Here is a 24,231-nt window from a genome sequence, read left to right as displayed (position 1 = left end):
TCCTGGGGGGTCTGCTCTTTGCATGTTACACGGTCCTGGCATCTGTTTAGTTTGCAGACATTTTACTGCGTGTCTAACACCGACTCACTCTCGACGCAGGTGTTTACCCTGCAGTGATTGTGTCTTTCTTTTTATCTTTTAAAGGACGGGTACCCCTTCCCCCCACTCCGACCCCAGCTCCCACTGCATTTCAAACCGGCTGAATGGCATGTCCCCGCCTACAGCTGCAGCGCTTGCTATTTAATTATGAGCTGCAGTGCAGGTGGCGAAATATCCGGCAACAGGAACAACGCAGCCCAAAGTCCGCATACCGAATATAACGAGGGATTGGTCGTTTATAAAATATTAAAATATTTTTTGACCGATCAAAAAAAATCTCACTGTTTAGATGGGCTAGCACTTTCAGTACCCGGCTATTCACAGTAATTCACTTCAAATGTAGCACGGAATACAGATTAACGCGCGAAAATGGTATTTGGCAGGCCTTTCCTCATTTGGTTTCCATCAGAATACAAGTGGGGTGGTGTCCCTGAGCGACGCCCGCCTGATTCAGACTGGCTCAGGAAACACTAGGCGCTATCCCACCATGAAGTATTAGCTCATACAGAGCTAGCAATGGTTCTAGGCACAAGAGCAACCCAGCTCCAGCTAAACTCCTTCTATTAATTATCTTGTTTTCGAAGCAATATGGGTGGAACAATAAATACATCGCATAAAGAAATTCGCAAGGGTTGTTTGTATTTAATGTGACTTCCACCCTGAATATAAAAAGGCATGTTTGGGAGAAGCAAGCGCACGCCGCTTTCAACACATCAAATGATAGATTTGTCATGACATATTCCAAAGCACATTTCTTAAGGGCAGGTGGGCAACTAGAGGGAAATTTCGGGGGGGGGGGGCTGGAAAATATTTCGGGAGGGCTAATTCTGCAAACCACGGACATAGTGCCTGTAAAAGGGGTGAACACACAACAAAAGCCTCATTTACAAGTAATGGTCTTTTAAAGACCTGTTAAGTACTGTAAGTGTGGCTGTAATTTGATGCTCGCCGGTCTGCAAAGCTCTGTCAGCCCGGGCTGACAAACACTACGGGGGGACCTGCGGCTTCCTTCCTTTGTGCCTCTGCTGTTTGTATTTTTGGGGGTTTCAGCAGCAGTTTCCAGTCACCCGTGCGTGGCTTGTTTCTTGAAATGGGTTCGAAAATGAAATCCCCAGAACCTCTGCCGTGAGCACTTATCTCATCACTGGAAAAAAATGGAAATGAAACTGTAGGGAGCACTTCCCTTCTGAGGCTGGAAAGTCGGAGTTAATAAGTTGGGTTTGTTAGAAAAAGAAACTAAAAAGCGGCATGTAATTGAAAAAAAAGAGGCCTATTAGTTCGATAATGAAAACTCTTCATTCTCCGTGAGGTCCGAATGCGCTGCGCTTCTCAAATGAATTATTATTGCTTTAATGCAGGCGGGAATATGTTGGGTGTATCCCTGTAATTTTAACAATTGAAGGCTTGGTTTACAGAGCGCCAGATACAGGAATACAACAGTATGTATAATTCAATCGAGGAAGGAGACTGCTGTGAGCGCAAAGACTATCCTTAGCAGTGCCACTCTGCTCACCCTCGGGGTGCGCTGGCATTTTCGTGGTCAGCTGCAGACTATATAGCTGGACTAGCAGCCTCATGACCCCATTCTAGCCCAAGACCTATGCCAGTGCCCAACCTTTATGCGTGAGCAACCTTTTTCTCTGCCTAAATGCAGATTACCTTACAGCAGAGCACAAGTGTGGGGGGTAATGGTATGGCCGGTGCTAGGATATAATTACAGGAGGCAGTGATGCTGGTAACTGGGTCTCGCCGGCATAGCCCAACTGGCAGATGAAGAACTGCAATTCCAAGGGATAACAGCCTTCACCTGTGGGCTGCTTCCTCTGTTCCATATCCCAGGTTGCCTATTCAAAGTGGAATACTCTGCTAAAACAGTTTCCATTGATTTAAGGCTGAAAATGAATAATTATGAGTAAAATAAAGTGCCGCTAAAATGCCGCTAAATTTCCATATTTGTGCCGCTAAATTTCCATATTTGAGCCGCTAAATTTGCAAATCCATGCCGCTATATCCTGGGGGGTCTGATTAGAGCATGCTAGGGCCATAAATAATGGAGATTTGACATATCCCATGGCACGCCACTTCAAAGAACTACATAAAGGAGATAGAAATCTTTTAACATATATTTGCCTGTATCATGTACCCCAGAACCCAAGGGGTGGAGATAGACTAATGACTCTCACGAGGCTAGAGTCGAGGTACATTATCGACCTGAATACAAAGACACCTGGAGGACTCAATTCACATGAGGAACTGGCTCTACATTTAGGGGATAACTGATGTAGATCAATACTGGAATCAGAATATGTGGACACTAATATGATTGTGGATAAGGGATGATAATACTGTCTGATCTTTTAACTTTGTTTGATCTTTGCTATTTGATCTTTTGGTGGTTGAGTGAAATACTGCAGACATTATGGACATAAACGCACAAATGCTCATCTGTGAGCGTTATTCAAATGTGGGTATTTTGAGTGTTAAGCCCATCTGTGGGCAGCACATGTATGATAAAAACGATGCATTTATGAGGAGTATTGCATAATGAGCCCATCAATGGGCATTATCTGTTAATGTCAATGTAATAAGTGCCTGCATTGAATGACGCTATGGCGCGCTTTAAGGCGATTGTTATATGTTACATAATAATGTGCACCGTTGAAAGATGGCGGCCGCGGCTATGGCGCTTTTGTCCTTTGATTATGTCCACGAGTATAATTTGTAAACATAAAAAGTGGCCGTTTCGGCGACGCCATTTTACCATCGACAAAGGCGAATGCCGAAACGCGTCTGGACACCGTGAGCTTGAAAATAAAATCTTGAAGCTTCCCACCGTGAGTGCTGGTCTTTTGTGGTGTAAACTACGAAATTTGGAGCAGGCATATATATATATATATATATATATCTACGAAATTTGGAGCAGGCATATATGTATATATATATATATACATATATATATATATATATACATACATATATATATATATATACATATATATATATATATACTTATTTATTTATTTATTTATTGATTGACATTTGTAGAGCGCGGCGAATACCCGTGGGCGTCTCGGCACTAATTAAGGGATGGATCAGCAACTGGGGTAAAGAAGATATACAAGGCTATTGGTCAAATAACCACGTCTTTAGCTGTTTGCGGAATGTGAACAGGGAGGGACTTGCTCGGATATGTGCAGGAAGGGTATTCCAGAGTCTAGGGGCGGCAACCAGGAAACGCCTGTCACCCCAGGTGACTGTTCTAGTGCGAGGCACAGCCAAGAGGTTCTGAATAGAGGAACGAAGAGATCGGGTTGGGACATGATGGAGAAGATTCTGTTTGAGAAAGTGGGGACCTTGATTATTGAGAGACTTGTAAACAATACACAGCGATTTGAATTTGATACGGCTGCGTATCGGGAGCCAATGGAGATCCCTAATGATGTTTGTAACTGGTGCGAACTTGGGGATCCCAGCCAGCATTCGTGCGGCTGCATTTTGGATTGACTGCATCTTATTTGTCACTCGGACTTGCGCATTTAAGAATAGAGCGTTACAATAGTCCAAGGAGGACAGGACTAGTGAGCTGACCAGTGTTTTCCCGGCCGTGTTCGGTAGGAAAGGTAGTATTTTCCTAATCATTCTCAATTTCATATGAGCTGAAGCCGCAGTTTTATTCGCATGTGCCATAAAATTGAGGCCAGCATCGAAGATGACGCCTAGATTTCTCACTTTGCTAGCTGGACTCGGCGGGGGACCGAAAGATGGTGGCCACCAGACAGGTGACCAGCCCGGGGAGAGGTGACCGAAGATGACCACTTCAGTTTTTTCTGAATTGAGTTTCAGACAATTCGTGGCCATCCAGTCACCTATTGCCATCATTCCTCTCGTGAATCGATTGGCCACTTCCTCCCCGTCCCCTTTGATAGCCAGTACCAATTGGGTGTCATCGGCGTAGGAGGTCAGGCTCATCCCAAATGCTTTGATGACATTTGCAAGGTCCGACACGTAGATATTAAATAGTGTCGGACTCAGGGATGAGCCTTGAGGGACCCCACACGGCAGAGACACCTTCGATGATTGGTAGGGTCCTAGAGATACTGCTTGTGATCTATTGGCCAGAAACGATACAAGCAGGTCCAGAGCAGTTTTCTGGACCCCCAGTCGTTCGACACGGTCGACTAAGATCTTGTGGTCGACCGTGTCGAAGGCCGCCGAAAGATCCAGCAGTACCAGAAGTGCTGTCCCCCCCTGGTCTCGTATGGCTCTGATGTCATCCGCAGCCTTTAGAAGGGCAGTTTCCGTGCCATGACATTTGCGGAATCCGAACTGGGTGTTGTCGAGCAACTGGTGCTGCTCCACAAATTCCGACAGTTGCTGATTCATGGCTTTTTCTATTACCTTAGCCAGGAAAGGAAGACTGCTCCAAATTTCGTAGTTTACAACCATAAGTTAAAAACTTTAGAAATTCACTGAAAAAAACAGGTTTTAGGGAAAGTTATAGTTAGTTGGACATTTCATTCATACAAAACCAGTGAAATTCTCCAGTTATAGTTAGTTCAGCTAACTATAACTCGCGCCCCCGGAATGCACTGCTGATAACGTCACATATTACATCACTCATGACATGGTCAGTGACATCACTGATGATATCTCAAATTACATCACTGATGACATCATCCAGTGACTGTGTGTTTCTGTAAAGTTTCAATATGTCATATATATAGGGAAAGGCATATTGAAGAATGAGTGGGTGTATAAGTGTCTGAATGAATGATTTAGTAGGTGCGTGACTGACTCTATAAATGAGTGGTTAAACGTATCTTACTGAATGCATGGGTTAGTGACTTAACTGTGTGAATGTCTGTATCCATCTGTCTATTGGTGTGTAAGCGGTCGCATAGGTTTGCGAATAGCTACATGAGTGTCTGTATGGGTTATTGATTGGGTGTCTGAGTATCTGTATGGGTGCCTGAGTGTTTGTGTGGGTGGGGTGTGTGTGTGAATGTGCATAGATGTGTGAGTGGGTAATTCACTGGGTGCATGGTTTAAAGAGTGCATCTGTGATGGACTGTATGGGTGGGTGAGTGTGTGTATGGGTATGTTAGTGAGTGAATGTATGTCTCAGTGGTACATGTGTGAGTAACTACATATGTGAAAGGCAGTATATAAGTGTGTTGGAGTATATAAATGGCTATAAGTGAGAGTGTGTGGTTGTGAGAGTGGCTGTATGGATGAGTGTGTGCTTGTATCAGTGATTGTATAAGAGCGTAAGAATGTGCTAGTATTTGTAAGAGTAATTGGGGTGGTGTGTGTATAACTGTATAGGTGATTAAATGGTAGTGTGATTAATTATTTGCATGACTTACTAGTTGTGTGAGTACCTCTATGGATGAGTGGCGGTGTGTGGGAGTCTATTTAGGTGTACGAGTGCATATGATAGTCCTGTACAGTGACCATAAGTATGAGTGACTGTACGGGTGAGTGAGTGGATGTGTGTGTAAACCTAAGAATCAGTGCATAGGTATGTAGTTATTGGTGTTGGAGTGTCTTTGGTTTTGAGAATGGCAATCTTTAATTTAGAGTGGGTGTATCAAAAGTTATATTAGGGTGTGAGAAGATGCATCAACTTATCACATGGATGATGTCATCAGTGATGTCATTTGAGATGTCATCAGTGATGTCACTAACCATGTCATGAGTGATGTAATCTGTGACGTCATCAGCAGTGCATTGCGGGAGCGCGAGTTATAGTTAGCTGATCTAACTATAACGGGGGAATTTCACTGGTTTTATATAAGTGAAATGTCCAACTAACTATAACTTTCCCTAAAACCTATGGTTTTTTCAGTGAATTTCTAAGGTTATTTAAATGCTAATTTCTAACTCTAACTTGCCTGAAACCTATGGATTTTTAAGTGAACTTCAAAGGTTTTTTAAATGCTAGTTTCTAACTATGCCTACAGAGGTAGGACATGTGAAGAAAGAAGAAAAAACGCACAGAGAGAAGCTAAACAAATGCAGAAAGAGGCAACAGAAGTCCACAAAGACGAAGAAAATTGCAAGAAGAAGCAAGCTGTGCAGAAAGAACCAACAAAGGAGCAGAAAGAGGCCTTGTTGCAAAATCATCCTGTGTCCACAACTTTTTCAGACGGGTACTGGTGGTAACTGACTCTGACTAACCAGGCCTAGAGCCAGTGCTATGCTAAAAGACACTTAGAATACAGTGAAAACACCTACATACACTATGGAACACTATGTGCTGGGGTACCCCTGTGATTAGCATGTCCTCCTCTGTAAGGCCCTAGTACATAATAGGGCAGGGGGTTTAAAACTACTTCTTAAAACAAGCCACAAGGCATGTTTGCATAGTGGTGGAGGAAGGGGGAGCCTGAGGGGACATGTGTGCAAACACGCCCTGTGACGCATTTTAAGTTGGGGGATGAAGTCCCCTTCAATCCTGAGGGTCCCTGGGGTCCAACTAGCCCACCAGGTACCTCCAGTAAGCGCCACAGAGCTAAGTTGCAGAGAGGTGTAAAAAGGGGCATGGCCTGGACCACCTCTCTGCAACGCAGAGCAGTGGCACTTACTGGAAGCACCTAGTGGGCTAGTTGGCCCCCTAGGGACCATATGTAGCAAACAGCAGTGTCCCGGGGGTGGGCACCCCGGGACACTGCAGGAGCCGGCCCTGGGGGTGGCGGTCCCCAGGGCCATCACAGGTTCCAGGAGGGGGGCCACGCAGCCCCCTCCCAATATCTACACAGCCCCGGGGAGGTGATGGTCCCCGGGGGTCCTTAACGGACCACCAAATTTACATATTAGTGACCCAAGGAGGTGGCGGTCATGGGGACGTGTGGGGGGGGCCTCGAGCCCCCCCACACAGGTATTTATTTTTACAAAAAGAAGCCCCGGGGGGCGTTCCCCGGGGCAGCGGGGGCCGTGTGCCCCGTCGCACAATAATTGATGAAAGCCCCGGGGGTGGCGGTCCCTGGGGCCTTGGAGGGTCTTTAAGCCCCCGTATAGATTTAAAAAAGAAGCCCCAGGGGTGGCAGTCCCTGGTTCTGCGGGGGGGGCTGTGTGCCCCCCGCAAATATTGATAGAAAGCCCCAGGGGTGTTGGTCCTCCTAAGGCCTCTATTGGCCCGGGGCTCCAGGGGTCCCCCGCAAATATTTTTTTAGATGCCCCGGGACTTGGCCCACCTTGGGGCTAAATAATAACTAAGCGCGGGAGCCTGTGCTTCGTTTTTTTTATTTTTGCTGCATCTCGTGTTTTTTAAAAGAATATAAATGCTTTTTTTGGCCCTGGGGGTCCTTGTGGGACACCCTAAGCAGGCCTAGGGGGTCAGGGTGATTCTACCCTGCCCCTTTTTCTTGTTTTGCACCTTAGTTTTTCTGTTCTATTGTGCCTCGGCACAAGATCGCTGCCAACACTTCCTGGTTTGGAGTGTTAACAGCCAATTAGTATGAAGCTCGTGATCGGGAGGGTGCACAGATCCACAGCGCCTCTATATATCGATATTTTTTTTTTCATTTTCTCAGCAACTACTGAACGGATTTACACCATTTAAGAAAAGGAGTTCTATCTCAGGCAAGGGCTACCTTCATGCCAAATTTGGAGTCATTCCGTTCAGCAGTTCGGGCTGTAGCCGTGTCTAAAGTTTCCAATAGGAAATAACATAGAGAAAACACGTTTTGGGACACCCCTTTTTCTCTGCCCCCGCTTGCCGAATCACCTCAAAACTTTCAAGATAGGAGCTGACAGGAGCGCCCCACGAGTTTTGAAAATTACGCGAAGATTCGTCAACCGGTGTCAAAGTTATTGGGAAAAGAAAAAATGCTTTTCCTATGGATAATAGGTCCTAACTATAACTATATATATATATATATATATATATGTATATATATATATATATATATATATATATATATATATATATTCATCACAAATGTTCCCGTAGCAGAGGGAACTGCAATCGTTGGTGCCCGCGTGTGGAGACCGGGAGCGTGTCTCCTTTGTAATTCGAAAACAAAGGCAAAGACGCGGCACTCTTCTTAACACGGTAGATTTATTTTAGGTCTCAAGCAAAAACTTGATATGGTCTAGAATCTCACATATTTTATAGATGTACCGATATAATTGTTTTTTTTTTATTATTCTCGCTGTGCCCACATGCATTACAGATATATTGACGTTTAAGCATTGAAAGAAGATGTAATTAGTTTACACATTGGGCAGATTAAAAATGTCTATAAAACCACCCACCACTCCTTTAAAGCTATACAATTAATCTTCACAGCAGACGCACAGGCCTGCGTGCGTGTATTTCCGGCCAAGCCCACAGAATGCTCCTGTGGGTGACATATTCCTCAAACGACACTCTCCTCTCTCCCAGAACCTGGAAAACGTAGGCGTCGAGCGCCCCAGTTAATGGAATTATGTCTCCGCTCTCCATCCTCCATACTTCATTATATTTCCCAGCCCCCCTCCCTCCGTGATGTTCTCTTTCGTCACTCCGTTAGTTCTGCCCCTCGCCGTGGCCGTCCCCATGGCAACGCCTTTTGTTAGCGCCATATAAAGGAGGCGTCGTATGATAGGCGAGACCCCCACCAGCGCAGATCGACAGCCGAGGCACACCTGCCACTCCGGGAGTTATTCATATTATTATCAGCTACTCAAATATATATATTCTGAATTTTGGAATAATACTTCATAATCTCAATTGCCTTCGCTGTTCCCCACCTCACACTCCCCGAGACCCAAATTTCGGAGGGGCGCGCGAAAAGCGGCAGGGGAAGCCATCGCTGGATATTCCAGACAAATAGGACAGCAGATCCGAGCTCAGGGCAGGCAGCCGGGCACGAGCTGGAGGTCTTCAGGTGCGTTGAATTCAAACATCTCCAGTCCAGACTCAGGGGCTGTTCTTGGTGGGTTCCGGCAGCCCGTCTGCCCGGGGCTTGGGAGGGAAGGTTGGCGTTGCAGTGTTCAGGGAATTATAGTCATCGTTGGAAAGGGGCGAGCAAAAATGACTTTTTAACGAGGTTATGGTCATATCAGAGTGTGTGTTTTTTCAGTCATTATTTAAGGAGAGAATGGGCCTTTGGACGTAGGAGTCGGTGGACAGTGGGGTAGGGGAGTTAGGGGGAAGGGAGGAGTACCCCTTACGTAGCAAAAAGCATCTCAGAAAGTAAAAGATATATATATATATATATATATATATATATATATATATATATATATATATATATATATATATATAGTGATATAGCTTGTGAAGGTGCAGTAGGGAATGGTGGGCTTATGATGGGAGATTCAGAGCGAATTACTTCGGTTGTACACAGCGGAGACAATGTAACACGAATGGCCTTAGTAGATGAGGAGGGCGGAGAAGGGGATAGGGAAGGGTAGAAGGGAAAATGCTGGGGGGCGGGGGGTGCGAAGAGAGCGGCTAGAGGAGGTGAGAAATGAAGAGAGAACCGGAGAGGAGCAAAAGAATAGAGCAACTTAAGAAAGCTGATAGGATGAAGTGGAGATAAAAAGGAGTAATTGAGAAGGTTGAAAGGAAGGAGAAAAAGATGGGGGAGAAGTAAGAAGGGAAGAAAGATGGGACAATATGGCAATAAAGAATAAGGGGAGCGAGGGAGAATGAACGTGGCGGTACAAAGAAAAATGCTGCGATAAATAGAAAAGGAGAGAAAGAAGGGAGAAAAGAAATAGAACAAGGAGGGAAACATGAATAATAATATAATATTGTTTGTAAAAGAAACAAGGAGAAGGCCACGAAGAGAGATGTGAATGAGTAGAGGCCGGCCCTCGTGCTAGCGCTGTCCAGTAGTGAGCTGGGGTGTATATGCCTGAGTCACTCCTCCTCACCCTCTCCAGAATTTCCCACCTCCTCCTCCTCACCCGTCCGACTCCCACCCACGGCCCGGAGTGAGTCATGAGGAGTGATTCACTGTGCTCTGCAGGAGGGCGCTCTGCGGATAGGGCAGTACCTGGGTGTTACTGCACGTTAGTCTAAATGTGGCAGGTTTCGACAGGGCTTCAAGTGGGATGAAAAAACACGGGGGGGGGGGGTCTCTCAAAGGGGCGTGGCCGGTGTAATTAAGGGCGTCATTTAGAAACACATAAACTAAAAATCTGTGCTCAGCATAGGGTGCCACCCGACAAGTATTTTGCTGCTTTTGCATCCATTATATAATACATTAAGTAACAATATACCTACAACATGCCAGGACTATTGGTTTTCTCGATGGTTGTTAGTTGCATAAGATAAAAAAGAAACAACTATGGCTTTGTTGTATATAATATTGAAACTGCTTCAGTTCTGAAATGATGGGACTGTGAAAGAACTAAAACGAACCTAAAGCAGTACATCCTTGTGCTAATTCCCAGAGCCAATCCTGTCCTTAGGTTGAGAGTGACCATATATCAACACACTGATCTTTTCCAGTCATCGTTGTGATTGTCACTGTATCTCTTCCCCCTGACTACTTCTACCTCTAACTGAGTCTCTCTACTGCCATCTTAAGGACATATTTGAACTCTTGTTGTGTGACTCTGTTAAAGTTCCACATTCTAGTTGGTACTGTGTGGCATCAAGGAAGTAATAATTATGAAGCAATGAGTAATAAAATTCAAATTTGTTCCATACAAGAAATCATGTCTTGTCTAGGCCTCCACAGGGCAGCTGGAATTATGCAACTGCAGCATTTTCCCACATAATTATGGATTTGCTGCATTTGCCACACAATCTATCATCCGCTGCATAATCGTCGACACGATTTTAACAAAAAATAGTTTCTAGCTCAAACGTTTCAAAATGTACTAAAAGTACAGTGCCGTGTTGCACACAGGAAGGCTCTTTGCAAAGTTGGACTGGTCACCTTTCTGTAGGTTGTTACTATATTTTGGTGTTAAACCGGTACTAATGAGGGGCAACCTATGCCCAGACAGTGTTAACATGTGTAAAATGAGAAAATAATTAAGTATTACTATCACAGAATGTGCTGCATCACACATAATTTACCTTTTCTTGCTGCATAATTTAGTTACCCCTGCCAGATAATTTGGCCCTCCTTTGCCGCATAATTCTACTGGCCATGACCTCAAGATGACTCTGCATCAACGGTCTTTGAATACAGCAGACGGGACATGCGCCACTTTTTGGGCACATTTTGGCAGATGTTAAACTCCAAACAAGGCCTTAGTGAGGTCTGTTGTTTTCCAGAGGCACCAGGAAATTGTTTATGAGCATTATTTGGCGTCAGTATCTAAATAGCCATCTATGCATAATTATTAATTGTTTCAGTTTTTTTAAAATGAATATGGTGACCTATCTATACATGTGTTGACTTTTTATGTATTTGAAGATTTCGAAGAGCAGCGTTCGTTCCTCTTCGAGCACTGAATCCAGAGCATCTGAAGCACACATCGCTTTCACAGAAGGGAATGGTGTCTGGGTCAGGTTGAGATCGAATTTTTGAAACCAACATGTGATAGGAAGGGTTTGCAACTGCGCGGGACGGCACCAGACAGACACTGTACAATTATTTTTACATAACACACTTTGATATTGCGCTTTACAATTTGAGGCACTGGGAGGTAGGGTAATCTGCCTAGAATCGCATGGTTTCTGTTACACTGTCGAAGCCAGGATGAGATCGATGAAGTGTCACCAGGCTTCCAGGCCGGCGTTTTTGGCCAAGCCCACACCTCCTTCCCTCCTTCCACTTACATGCCGTTCTCTTTTCTGTTCTGGCCTGTTGCTTTGGTATTATCAATCTATGTATGTGCTTAGAAATCTATACTTATCTGGCGATGTCCCTCTGTCTATCTGTACAGGCCTTCTTATTCCCTATCTGCCTATTTATTCATTTTAGGCCATTTATTTCTGTATTTTTGTAGTGCATCCACTGTGTCTTTAAGAGGCAGTGCAGGTATTCCCTCCCTCGCTCCCTCCCTCCGATTCCCTCGCCCCCTCCTTCTCTTCTCCATCACTGTACTGCAAGGTCAGCCTCACGGCCAGGCCGTAAGTTCTCAGACCTCCGGAGCCCAGCGCAGCACAGATTCAATCAGGTCACGGGAAAACGCGTCCGTGCGAGAAGGGAGCACCTCTCCCTCCCAGCCGTCTTTTTTACTGCACCGTCTTGGACAATTCCCCGATGCTGATCCACGTTTCCGGTTGTAGCCTCCAACAGCTGCTTCTAGGCGCCCGATTGGACTGCACGCCGAAACATCTTGGGAAGCTTTAGAACCGTCTCAATGGGCAAGGTAGATGCAGCAATCCCGTGTGCCCAGTGGAGGGAAAGTTATGTTTGCGACGGACGTGTAAGCCGGGGACGGCGTGTGTTGTGTGTGCGGGGAATGCTGGGTTGTGTGGTAAAGTGGGTGCCCTGTGGGCCGATGACAACAGTCGTGTGTGTGTCCATGTCAGATGCAGACTGGTGGGTTACCAGTTGGTGGGATGTGTCTCCAGTTAATTTCCTGGTGAATGTGGGTGTAATGTGTGTCCGTAGCAGGTGTGTGTGACTGGAAAACAGAGATATTCTTGATTAAAGTGCTTCGACGACTCGTCAGGGGTAGTAAGCGCTATAGAAAATGCAATTGCAATACAATGGGTGCTTCACTAACCCATCCGCGATGACGAAATGGAGTATCCTGGATGAGAGGCAAGAGTGTGTCCCAAGTGGGGCCGAGGTAGGAGTTTCATGCTAGGTTGTAGTGGTGGTGCAGTCAGGGGCTTATGGCAGGCGGCGAGGAATGGTGTGTGCCGAGTGAAGTGCTCTATGCTCTCTGGGAGCTGGCAGTAGGTATGTTACGTACTAGAGGTAGGTTGAGGTTGGTGCTTTGTGGTGTGTGCTGGGTTAGGATGTAATGTGTACTTGACGTGGTGACGTGTACTTAGCCAGGTGGTGTTCGCTGCTGTGCAGTTTGGTTAGGGAAAGGGGTAGAAATGTGTACCCTGGAACGGCGGCGGTATGCGAGGACTGCGCCCTTGGCACGGAGGTGGCAGTTGGAGTGTGCCGTGTCAATTAGACTTTGGTTGTGGTGCAGGCCCAGGGAATGGGAAGGTCGGTGTACAGTGGATAGGCAGTAGTGTAACGTGTGTTCACTGGAAAGGTCGAGATTGGTGAGATGTGTGCCCTAGGGGCGTATGGGGTAAGCAGGCGTACTAAGGAGAAACATGTGTGTCCATAGCATGTATAAGAGTTGGTGGACATAATAGTCCCTTGGGCAGAAGGTGTATGTTCTTTGTGTAATATACTATGAGGAGGCGGGTTTCATGTGTGCCTCTTATTTTGCTAAATGGATGGCAAATGTGGCATGAACATGGGTTGGGTGGATGTGGTGCGGGGTGGGCCTAGTTTGGATGGCGGTTGGTGTGTTAGTGTGCACTAGGGGCTTGTGGTGGCAGTGTATGGCATCAAGTGTAGTAGTATGGGCCCGTGTTAGAATGCTTGTGTTTTGAGGTGTGGGCCTGGAGCAGGTAGTATAGTTTCGTGTATTCCAGAGGGAGCTGTATTTGTGTGTGTTGGCGGGTTGTTTGTGTCTGAATTGGTGTGTCATTTGGAGGAGAAGGTGTGGCGAGCATTGGTCTGGTAGAGGTGTGTGGTGTGTTCCTAGATCAGGTAAGTTGAGTGTGGTTAATGATAGGGGTAGGAAAAGGTGGGTGTTTTGTGGTGTCGCAGATTTCAGACACCTAAAATGGTGGGTGGTAACCACGATGCGTGTCTTGGTGCTGCAGTCCCTGACTGGTATTTTATGTGTTGAGGATCTGTCAGTTAGAAATTGCACTTGTGAGTCCACTGCAAGGTCCAGGGTCTGAAGCTTATGTCCTCTTCATTCTGAAAAGAAGGCCCGTTCAAAGTCCAGCCGCTAGGGGTCAAACCTTGGGTATGGGCCACAGGCCAGACCCTGTGCATGGCCCAAGGTCACGTGTAGCAGGGGTTGGTTGCCTGCAGTGGGTGGGGCCATGCAGCCACCCCCTGCGGCACATGCCTAAGGCCATGAGCACCGAGGGTTGGCTGCCAGTCGTCAGTTAGGTGCAGGGCCTGGAAAAGGACAGGCCCTACAGCCAACCAAGTGGTGTATAGCTGGGGTTGAAAAATAAGTAATCAAGAAAAACAAGCATTGGAAATGCAATAGGTCTCACAATTGTTCGAGTTACAGATATTGGCATTGAAAATGGTAATTTTTTTACATATGTTATGGGGTGTATGTATGTGTGTGTAGTGGAATTATGTGGGTTGGATTAGTTAGTTGTGGAATTGTGTGGATGTGTGGAGTGAATTACATGGCCTGGTGTGCTGTGGAATTATGTGGATCATAATTATGTGGTTTTGAGGGTACTGGAATTATGTGGTATTGTGTGTTATTGTGTGCAATTATGTGGAATGGTATTTTGTGGAGTGGTATGTAGTGGCGTTTAATCATGAGGTGTGCTGTTGAATTTTATAGCATGACGTGGAAGTATATAGTGTGCATTGAATTGATGTGTTGTGAAATTGTGTTGAGTTGTGTTATGTGGTTTTGTGGCAAATTATATGATGTGGATTGGAAATGTGTGGAGTTAAATTGGGTGGCATGAAACTGTGTGGATAGCTTTGCCTTTTCGGTGATGGAAAAAAAACAAATGGGTAGGAGCTAAACTCCAGATCTGTGTGTTAGAGTTATTAGCGTTGTAAATGTTTCTTATTTATGTGTTATGAAGTGGATGTATGTGGTGTGTATTGTAATGGTTAGTTAAGGCACAGTGTGGCATGGAATTGTGTGGTGTGGAGTGGATTTTTGTAGTGGAATTGTGTGGCATGGTGTGCGGTGGTATTATGTGGATAGTAGATATGTGTTTTTGAGTGTACTGGAATTATGTGAAGTGGGAGTGTATGTCACAAAGTGTAATTATGTGGAATGGTTTTCTTGTGTTGTGGAGTTTTATGTAGTGGAGTTTAATTATGTGGTGTGCTGTTTAATTTTGTGGTATGATGATGAATATGTGTTGTGAATTGTTTATATGTGGTGTGTAGTGAAATTGTGTTGTGGAATTATGGGGAGTGGAATGCATTTGTGTGGGTTAAATAGTGCAGCATGGGCCAGTGTGGTGTTGAGTGACATTATGTTGAGTGGAATTATGTGGTACGGTGTGTAGTGTATTTATGTGGTTTGTTGTTATGTGGTATAGAGTGCATTTATGTGGGGTGTATTAATGTGGTTTTGGGTAGCATGTAAACAGGTGGAGTTGAATTATGTAGTGTGTGAAGTGGTATCATGTGGGGTGTAACTATGTTGCATGGTGAGGAATTGTGAGGTGCTCAAATGTGCGTAATTGAATTGTGTGGTGCTGTGTTGAATTATGTCTCAATTCAGAAAAGGGGGTGGTGATGAACAGATTGTCTGAATTAAGCAGACCACTCTTACCCAGTCAAGAGATCAGGGCTTGATCAATCACCGTTATTTAGCTCACTGCATCACCCCAGTTCAGAACCTGGCTATATGCAAATTAGTCTGACCCAGTGCCTCATGGGAACAGGGCAGACCAAACTACCAAGCCAATTCTTCACCGGAAAGGAGAGAAGCTTCCGGGGACCGGTTTCTGGCATTTCAGCCGTCGTCGGCCCGGCTTGCTTGAATCCTGGTAGTGCAGTGAGCAAGTTAGCTAACCGAGCGGCGGACGGTAGACGTAGGCTACATGCCTCCACCCTTCACGACTAACTAATACGTTGGCAAACGTGAAGTGCCTACCCCTAGCTCGATGAAGTCCAACACGAGCTTGTCCAAAGTTTTTTAACTCCTAAACCTTAGGAGTGATTTCCCAGAGATACAGTTTTATCTTCTGGAAGACCAAGGAGTTAGGACAGGGTGAGTCTTTTAGGGGACCCACACCTCCCACTTCCTTGTTTTTGGTCCTGAGGAATACCGGGGATTACCCCATAAGGTAGAAACATGTCGACCATCACATAGTAGAGATACACAGGCCGTAACTCCCCTGCCAGTATCTCACCTTACGTTTTAACTTTGTCCAACAACCTTTTTATTAAAGATAATACTGAAGTGTTGACCAGGACAATTTTAACATTCACACTGTTTTTTGTGCACCCCACATTTCACAACCTGCTCCACTGTAAACCAGGTGTTGAAGCACACCCAAGTGACGCTAGGCCACTTGGGTGGGCCCCGATGATGAAGCAAGTCACCACCAGGTGGTGAGTGAGGGGTTTACTTACAAAGGAAGAATATTCTCTTGTCCGGAAAAAAGCCTTCTCTTCTCTCTTCTCTCATCGGGTGGTACTCCTTCATTTGTTAGAGCTAAACTCCTCCTGATAGAGCTAAACTCCTCAGGCGAAGGCCGGGAGCAACTTTGTTTTAAAACCCTTTTAAAAATTGAATTTACTTGTATTTCTTGTACTCTGACTTCCTAAACAGCCTGGGCAGCGTTCCTAGCGCCGGCTGCAACGTCACCATTCTCGCCAGTCCGCCGAGGACGTAGGCCACGCCCCCCTTCTAAGCCACGCCCCCTGACGCCCTTTAAAAGCGCAGGCTCGCTGTGTGCCGCCCCAGATAGAGCTAAACTCCTCAGGCGAAGGCCGGGAGCAACTTTGTTTTAAAACCCTTTTAAAAATTGAATTTACTTGTATTTCTTGTACTCTGACTTCCTAAACAGCCTGGGCAGCGTTCCTAGCGCCGGCTGCAACGTCACCATTCTCGCCAGTCCGCCGAGGACGTAGGCCACGCCCCCCTTCTAAGCCACGCCCCCTGACGCCCTTTAAAAGCGCAGGCTCGCTGTGTGCCGCCCCAGATAGAGCTAAACTCCTCAGGCGAAGGCCGGGAGCAACTTTGTTTTAAAACCCTTTTAAAAATTGAATTTACTTGTATTTCTTGTACTCTGACTTCCTAAACAGCCTGGGCAGCGTTCCTAGCGCCGGCTGCAACGTCACCATTCTCGCCAGTCCGCCGAGGACGTAGGCCACGCCCCCCTTCTAAGCCACACCCCGATTCCGGGTATAACATGTGCTGCTACCGGAAGCGCAGCGGACGAGCGCAGCGGGAGCGCCGTTTGCGCGCCGAAGGCGCGCCTAAGGCAAGCCCGTCTGCGCCCGTCCGCGGCAGTCCGGGGCGCGGGGCCAAACCCCCTGGTCAAAATTACTGTTACTCCTCTGTTTCGCTGCTGTCATTAAGACCTTCTGACAGCACCACCTTCCCCCCGCCCGCTCACACTCTAAAGCGCGCCGCCACATATGGCATACTAAAACCTGTCCTCATGCTTACTAAAACCTGTAAGCCCTCTCCACGCTCTACCCCCCCATCCCCACATGTGCCTCAGACTATTTTAAAATGTCTATACCTAAACACCAGGTCCATGGTAAAACATCACTTGGACATCTTTCTTCTGCTTCAGGCCGATCAACCAGACCTTCTATGCCTATCTGAGACTTGGCTTAACGACGCATCCCTACCTGACATCTTGGCGGCAGTCCCCGCTGAGTACTATATACTGCATGTCGATAGGCCAGCTGGTAAGAGGGGCGGAGGGGTCGCCGCGATTATTCGTAAAAACCTTAAAGTCTCTCTCCTGCCATCCTTTGATCTGACAGGATCAGACAATGTAATCTTTAAAATGGATGCGGACACTGGCTCTCTTCTCGTGATCCTCATCTATCGCCCCCCTCAAAATATGCCTACCTTTGCTGCATCTCTATCGGAACAACTTGCCCCCCTTATTATCTCCCATGATAAAATTCTACTCCTGGGCGATCTCAATTTCTGGCTGGATTCGGTGGAGTCTGATTCTCAGGCAGCCACACTGAAGGACACTCTTTCTGATTTTAATCTCACCCAACACATTCACCTTCCAACACACGTGAAAGGTCATAGCCTTGACCAAATCTGGTCTCAAAACATCCCCCTGGCGGTTAATTCCATCCTGCCTTGCATTTGGTCGGACCACTTCCTGATCAATTTCACCATAACCATTGCTAAAAACAGCAAACCTTTGCCTCAACAAGGCGGGAAGGCAAGAATGTGGAAAAAGGTCGACGTTCCGTCCTTCCTCCAATTGTTAACCTCGACTTGTCCCTCACTCGATCTGGACATAGAGAAATCAGAAGCAGTCTTCTCCGACTGGCTACTCCAGGCAGCTGAAGTTCACGCCCCCTGCGTTAACTTCTTTCGCTCCCGCCCCAACGATGCTCACAGATGGTTCACATCTCATCTAAAAGCCCTTAAACTTAAAACTCGTCAAATGGAGCGCAAATGGCGCGCAGCCTACTTAGAGCATGACAGAGCCAACTTCCGTAAGGCCCGCAGGGAATACCAAAATCTCATCCTCAAATGCAAAACTGACTATTTCTCAGATAAAATTCTCAAGGCCCAAAACAAGTCAAAAGAGTTGTTTAACATCGTGGAAAATCTCAGCTCTAGCGACAGAACCTCCCTCCCTATGGTTCCCACCCAAGAGCTCTGCAACACACTCAACTCTTTTTTCTATGATAAAATTTGCAAGATCAAGCAAAGCATTTCTACTACTCAGTCCCCTCTACTATTTGCTGACACCTGTTATAACCCTGCCACTTTAGACTCTTTCCCCCCTATAGACGATATCAAGCTACTCAAATTATTATCCAAAGTCAAAACAGGCTCTCCTGATGACATTTGCCCCCCTCACATCTTGAAAGAAGTGGGCACCAATCTCCCTGAGTGCTTACTTTCTTTACTGAATGGGTCACTGGCACAGGGCAAAGTTCCACGCAAATTGAAAAAAGCTCTCCTTGTTCCCCTCATAAAAAAGGCAGGAGCCAACCCGCTAGATCCCATCAATTACAGACCTATATCGCTGTTACCATACTGTGCCAAGCTGCTGGAGTCACATGTGTGCGAAACTATCTCCAGCTTCTTGGAAAAATCTGAATATCTGGCACCGAATCAAGCAGGATTCCGCCCTTGCCACTCCACCGAGGCGGTCATCCTCTCGGTGTTAAACACTCTGAGGCGGAATGCAGATGCAGGAACCCATCAGGCGCTTGTACTATTGGACCTTTCTGCTGCGTTCGACACGGTCGACCACACCATCTTGGTCGACCGTGTCGAGCAGGCAGGTCTCAGGGGCCCTGCACTGAGCTGGATCCGCTCTTTTATCTCGGACCGCACACAATCGGTCAGACTCGGCTCCTTCTCCGCTCCCATTATACCCACCACCTGCGGGGTACCACAGGGCTCCTCGTTATCTCCCCTTCTTTTTAATGTTTACTTACGCCCTCTCTTGCACTCCTTGCGTCATGCTAATGTAACCATCTTCAATTATGCGGATGATCTGCAGCTCATCTTCCCCCTCAACAACACTGACTCAGTGGACGTATTCCAAAGAACCATGTCCCACATACTGAGTTGGATGAGCTGCAATCATCTGAAGCTCAACCCGGGCAAGACCGAGCTGGTCCTGCCCGGACAGAGCCCACTAAGCTGGAACCCTAACTTCTGGCCCACTAACATGGGAGCCCCCCCTACTAAATCCTCCGCGGTCAAAAGCCTAGGCATTTTTATCAGCGAGGATCTCTCGCTAAAAAGACAGGTTGGAGCGGTGGTATCTTCCAGCATTTTTCAATTGAAGAAAATAAGAAAAATTGCTCGCTTTTTCTCTTCAGCAGCCCTCACACAGATTGTCCTCTCCTTGGTTCTGTCCAGGCTGGACTTCTCTAACAGTCTTTACCTCGGCCTCCAAATTGGTGAGCTTAAACGCCTCCAGCTTGTTCAGAACCAAGCTGCCAGGCTGCTGCTGAATATACCCAGGAGGCAATCCATCAGACCTGGCCTTAAGCAACTACACTGGCTGCCTGTTGAGCAACGTGTGGCCTTTAAGGCTGGGTGTATTCTGTTCCGTTCTCTGAACGACTCTGGCCCTTCTTTTATCAGAGATCTTTTTAAAAAATATTGCCCCTCCCGTCACCTTCGATCCACCTACAAATCACTTTTGACTGTGCCTCCTTTCAAGAGGAAACGCCACGGAGGCGGCTGCTTCGACCATCAAGCTGCTGTACTCTGGAATTCTCTTCCTCTCCATATAAAGCAGATTGATAACATACTTAGCTTTAGGCAATCTCTGAAGACCTGGTTGTTTTCTCAAGCTTACTACTGATAGCACTGCTTGTCCTTTGTTTGGCTCCTTCTACAGCGCCATGAAGCCTCCGGGCGAACGAGCGCTTAACAAATTCCAACTAACATTGTAACATTGTAACATTGTTTGTAACAGTTCCTTGATCAGGGGATCAGGAGTATTCCCCGTCCAGCCACTTTGGACGAAATTCCTTACTCTCTACCTTGGTAATAGAGAGGGGGTAATATGTATAGCGCCAACATCTAGGGAGAGCGTTTAGTGGCTTCAAATCAAGGAATCCGTAACAAGAGGTAGCCAGAGCTTAAAATGCTGGGGAAGAGCGCAAACGAGAAATATGTGCAAGTTTCAAACCATGAAGCGAGGGCAGAGACGGCAGATTTGACATGATCTAGCAGACCGTTTGTATATGGGTGGGCTTAACAGTTTTTGTAAAGCTGTCTGCATTTAAGGCAGTCAGAGGGTGTAGACTTTGATAAAGGTGGGCGCAGTGCTGACATGAAAGTCTGACAAGCACACGTATAGTTGTCAAGTGGTATCTGCAAGGTGCAATACCTTTAACCAGTTCTGGATTTTGAAACCAAGAGCAAGGTATGGATTGAGATTTGGAGTTTCACCAATAGCAAACAAAAATAAAAGCCTGCAATTGGCTGAAAAGCCTATCCCGTTTGAAGGTGTTACACATACAATGGTTCTGAAGCACAGATGTGCATGTAAGGGACTCTATTCAAGTAGCAGGTATGTACTTACCTCGTGGTCCTCCTATGCACGCTCTGAAGGGTAATCTCGACCATGCTTCTGCGGGTCCTGAGCTGGGTCCCAAGAAACGCACCGTCAGGCTCTTAGCGTAATACAGGCCTTTTCTATAAAACGTCAGCGTCTGCCGAGGCAAACGCGCAAGGATGTTGAAAAGTTTACTAAGCAGCTCTTGGCGAACCACCCTGTACGTTTGAAGCGCAAGTTCTCCTTGTAAGTAGTGCAAAAAGGGGATTCTATGCATTACTGAGTGCCAAGGGGGCCGTTCCATGGGTGGTGCATGGGCATTGCCAAAGGGGCGGCCTTAGGCATGTGCAAATTGTGCATCTGCACAGGGCCACCAAACCCCAGGGGCCACCACATCAATATATATCCTTAATATAATAATCCTCTGAGGATGGATACATATTTGCGTGGCGGCCCACGGCAGGGATTTGGCGGCCTCTGGCTCTGTTCCACTTCCAAACACCCTGACCTCCTACCCCCCCCCCCCCCTCTTCACTGGCCTCCGCGGTCCGCCCCGCCCAGACCCCTCTTCTGGGGCCCCCCTACCTACGCTCCCTGCCCAGGGCCACCATGAGCCTAGAGCCGGCCCTGATTGCCATACAACCACCCATGGTTTTTGACGCTAAGCGCTCTTCACAAAAAAATAAAAAAGAAGAGTTTTGCATCAAAAACAACTCCCATTTTAAGGAGAAATGATTTTATTTCTCCTTTCCTTTCTGACTTTGCATGTGTACTTCGCATACAAAGTGGGAAAAATTGCAGTTTGTCTGGGGGCATTGTAATTTGCACTGGAAGTGTACCCTTCCAGTAGAAAACCTCTGCTAGACTCATGCAGCCACCCTTGCACTATGGTGCAAATAAATGTGTGTGCGTGGCACACGGCTACCTGATTGGTCGCCGGTGATAGGGAGAGTGCCATATCTTTGTAAATATGGGGCTCTCCTGCTGTCTCCTCACACAGCGCAGCTTCTTTCTGCATTATAATGTACTGTATGTAACCTCTGACATGAAACTTATATTTTAATAAAAACATTTGAAATTTAAAAAAAATTGTTAAATAGACCCCTTTGTTCCAGTGTGATTTTTATAAAATCTGAAGCTCACACCCCACAATCATACTGACCAAGCTATGCTAGAAGTCAGGAGAGAAGGGTGCAAGATTATAACAGTGTTGGAGTCGGTATGAGGTGTGTAAGAGGACAGTCATTTTGATTATTCAGACTTGGACAACGGGCTGGTGGTGAGCAAAGAGAACAGATGAGTAGGGATATTACAAGTTTTCGAACCACAAGGGCAAGCAGATCTAAACAGAGAGGTTGTCATTTTTTTCGGAATTTCCTTGACATTTTAGGTCTTCTGGGGGAGAGTTCAAGAGAGAGAGAAGGTTCTTAAAAAACATAACGAGTGATGTGGCAAAGTGTGATTTAAATGTATCAGCGTTGTTTGACATATCGGTAATTCACGGCCATATTTATAATATTGGGTTATATTTTGGCCGCACAGCTGAAAATGAAATTGTTGAACTGGAAACAAGGATGGGGTACCAAATCAATTAGGTAGCCTAGAAGTCTGGAAGACAATTAATTACCTGGGTCTTATTTCTTTTTCTTAATTGGAGGCTAAGAGGCATTATGGGGGTCATGTCCGGAGTTAGCATGCAACCCGTTCAGTGCAAAACAAATTAAAGAGCGGGGGGGCTATCCACTGAGGCTAGAAGGAAACAATGTAATAATTGGATGAAAAGACATTACCTACAGCTAATGGTAACCTTAAGGGACAGGCTTCTCCTACATGTGGTATGGAGTGCAGCCGAGGATTTATAAAGCACCCCATCATTGGCAAGTAATTTGTTTATCAAGAAATAGTTGAAAAGGTTGATAAAAGTTTGCCCCGATCAGAACTTTTATGGATAAGAAACAATAACTGTCTTCTTTTTTTGAAACTAGACTGGCAATTTTTGCCATTAATTTGTTTTCTCAGATCAGCAAACCTAGATAGCTGATCATGGTTTGAGAATTAGAAAAATAATGTATTTATTCATGGACCATCATACCAAACAATAATAAATCAGACAGTCTATACTTATGAAAATATAATTATACTGTTCAAAAGATATAAAAAGGTATACTTAAAACAAAAATGGCTTAGTACACGGATAAGACTATTAAAAAATCTTTTAATGAGTTCAACACCGCAAATATTCACTGTATCAGAGGTATTCAATAATATGATTGCATCAGAAAAAGTAGATGCCTGTCTGCTTCTCAACAAAGGTCTTAAGTACTTCTAACCAAATTGATGGAGGGCACGAAAAAAACATGATTTTTGGCTTGCATTGGGCAAGAAGAGAGGCTACATTGTCTATCTGATATAGAATTAAAATTGGAATAAAATTAATATTGACAACTAAGCACAAAGCTGTGCTTTGTGTATACATTTTAAATATATATAGTAGTCGCGGACACGCTAACACGGTATGGGTCCATGTTAGAATGTTTGATTTTTGTGGTGTGCTCCTGAGGCAGGTGTACGAGAGTTGGGTGCGTTCAGGTTGTGTCTGGATTGGGTGGAGGGCAATGTGGTTTGTCATTTAGACAGGTAGGGGTTAGAGGCATGTGCTGTGGACTGGTAGAATTGTGTGTGGTGTGTTCCTAGATCAGGTGAGTATTCTGTGCTCAGAGATCGGGGTAGGAAGAGGTGGGTGTTTTGTGGTGTCACAAATCCCCGGCACTTAAAATGGCAGCTGGGAACTATGCTACATATTTTGGTGCCATAGTCCCCAATTGACATTTTATGCGTAAGGGATTTGTAAGCAAGGAATTGCACTTATGAGTCTATAGGTGCAGTAAAAGGATTGCACCTATCCATTTAAATTGCAATAAATAAAAAAGTGAGCTTTAAACTCCATTTACCAGTTAGTCAATCAATCAGGGTTTTTGAAGAGTGTGCTACTCACCCATTAGGGTCTCAAGGCGCTGAGGGGGGTGTGTGAGCAGCTCTGTTGGGGTCATTTGAAGAACCAGTTCTTGAGGTCCTTTCTAAATTGGTGCAGTGTAGGGCTTCGCCGGAGGCGAAGGGTGAGATCATTCCAGGTCTTGGCTGTGAGGCAGTAGAAGGACCTTCCATCTACTCTGGTCCTGTTGAAGCGTGGGACTGTGGCTAGGGAGAGAGAATACATTTTACTGCTTCTTCTGACTTCCGCACACAGGCTTTGTGCCAATCCCCCTTTTTCCTAAACAGTAAATCAAACCTCATTTAAGTCAGTACCTTTC

General features: G+C 45.9%; 1 protein-coding gene across 3 annotated transcripts in view; it reads left to right on the top strand.

The window, feature by feature from the left end:
- LOC147703754 (dual specificity protein phosphatase 14-like) overlaps positions 1–24,231 on the top strand; it is a 97,846-nt gene that overhangs the window by 69,463 nt on the left and 4,152 nt on the right. The window contains exon 1 of one of the 3 annotated variants that reach the window (XM_086932102.1): positions 8,712–8,972. The exons of 1 other annotated variant lie outside the window; for it this stretch is intronic. The gene's annotated coding sequence lies outside the window, so the exon portion shown is untranslated. Of the gene's footprint in view, positions 1–8,711; positions 8,973–12,099; positions 12,367–24,231 lie in introns of those variants that run through there. One more of the 3 variants, XM_086932101.1, reaches the window with a different exon arrangement.

Source organism: Lissotriton vulgaris, chromosome 7 (assembly GCF_964263255.1).
Source record: "Lissotriton vulgaris chromosome 7, aLisVul1.2, whole genome shotgun sequence".
NCBI lineage: Eukaryota > Metazoa > Chordata > Amphibia > Caudata > Salamandridae > Lissotriton > Lissotriton vulgaris.
Note: the sequence above shows the minus strand (reverse complement) of the source record. Positions and strands in the feature narration are given on the sequence as shown.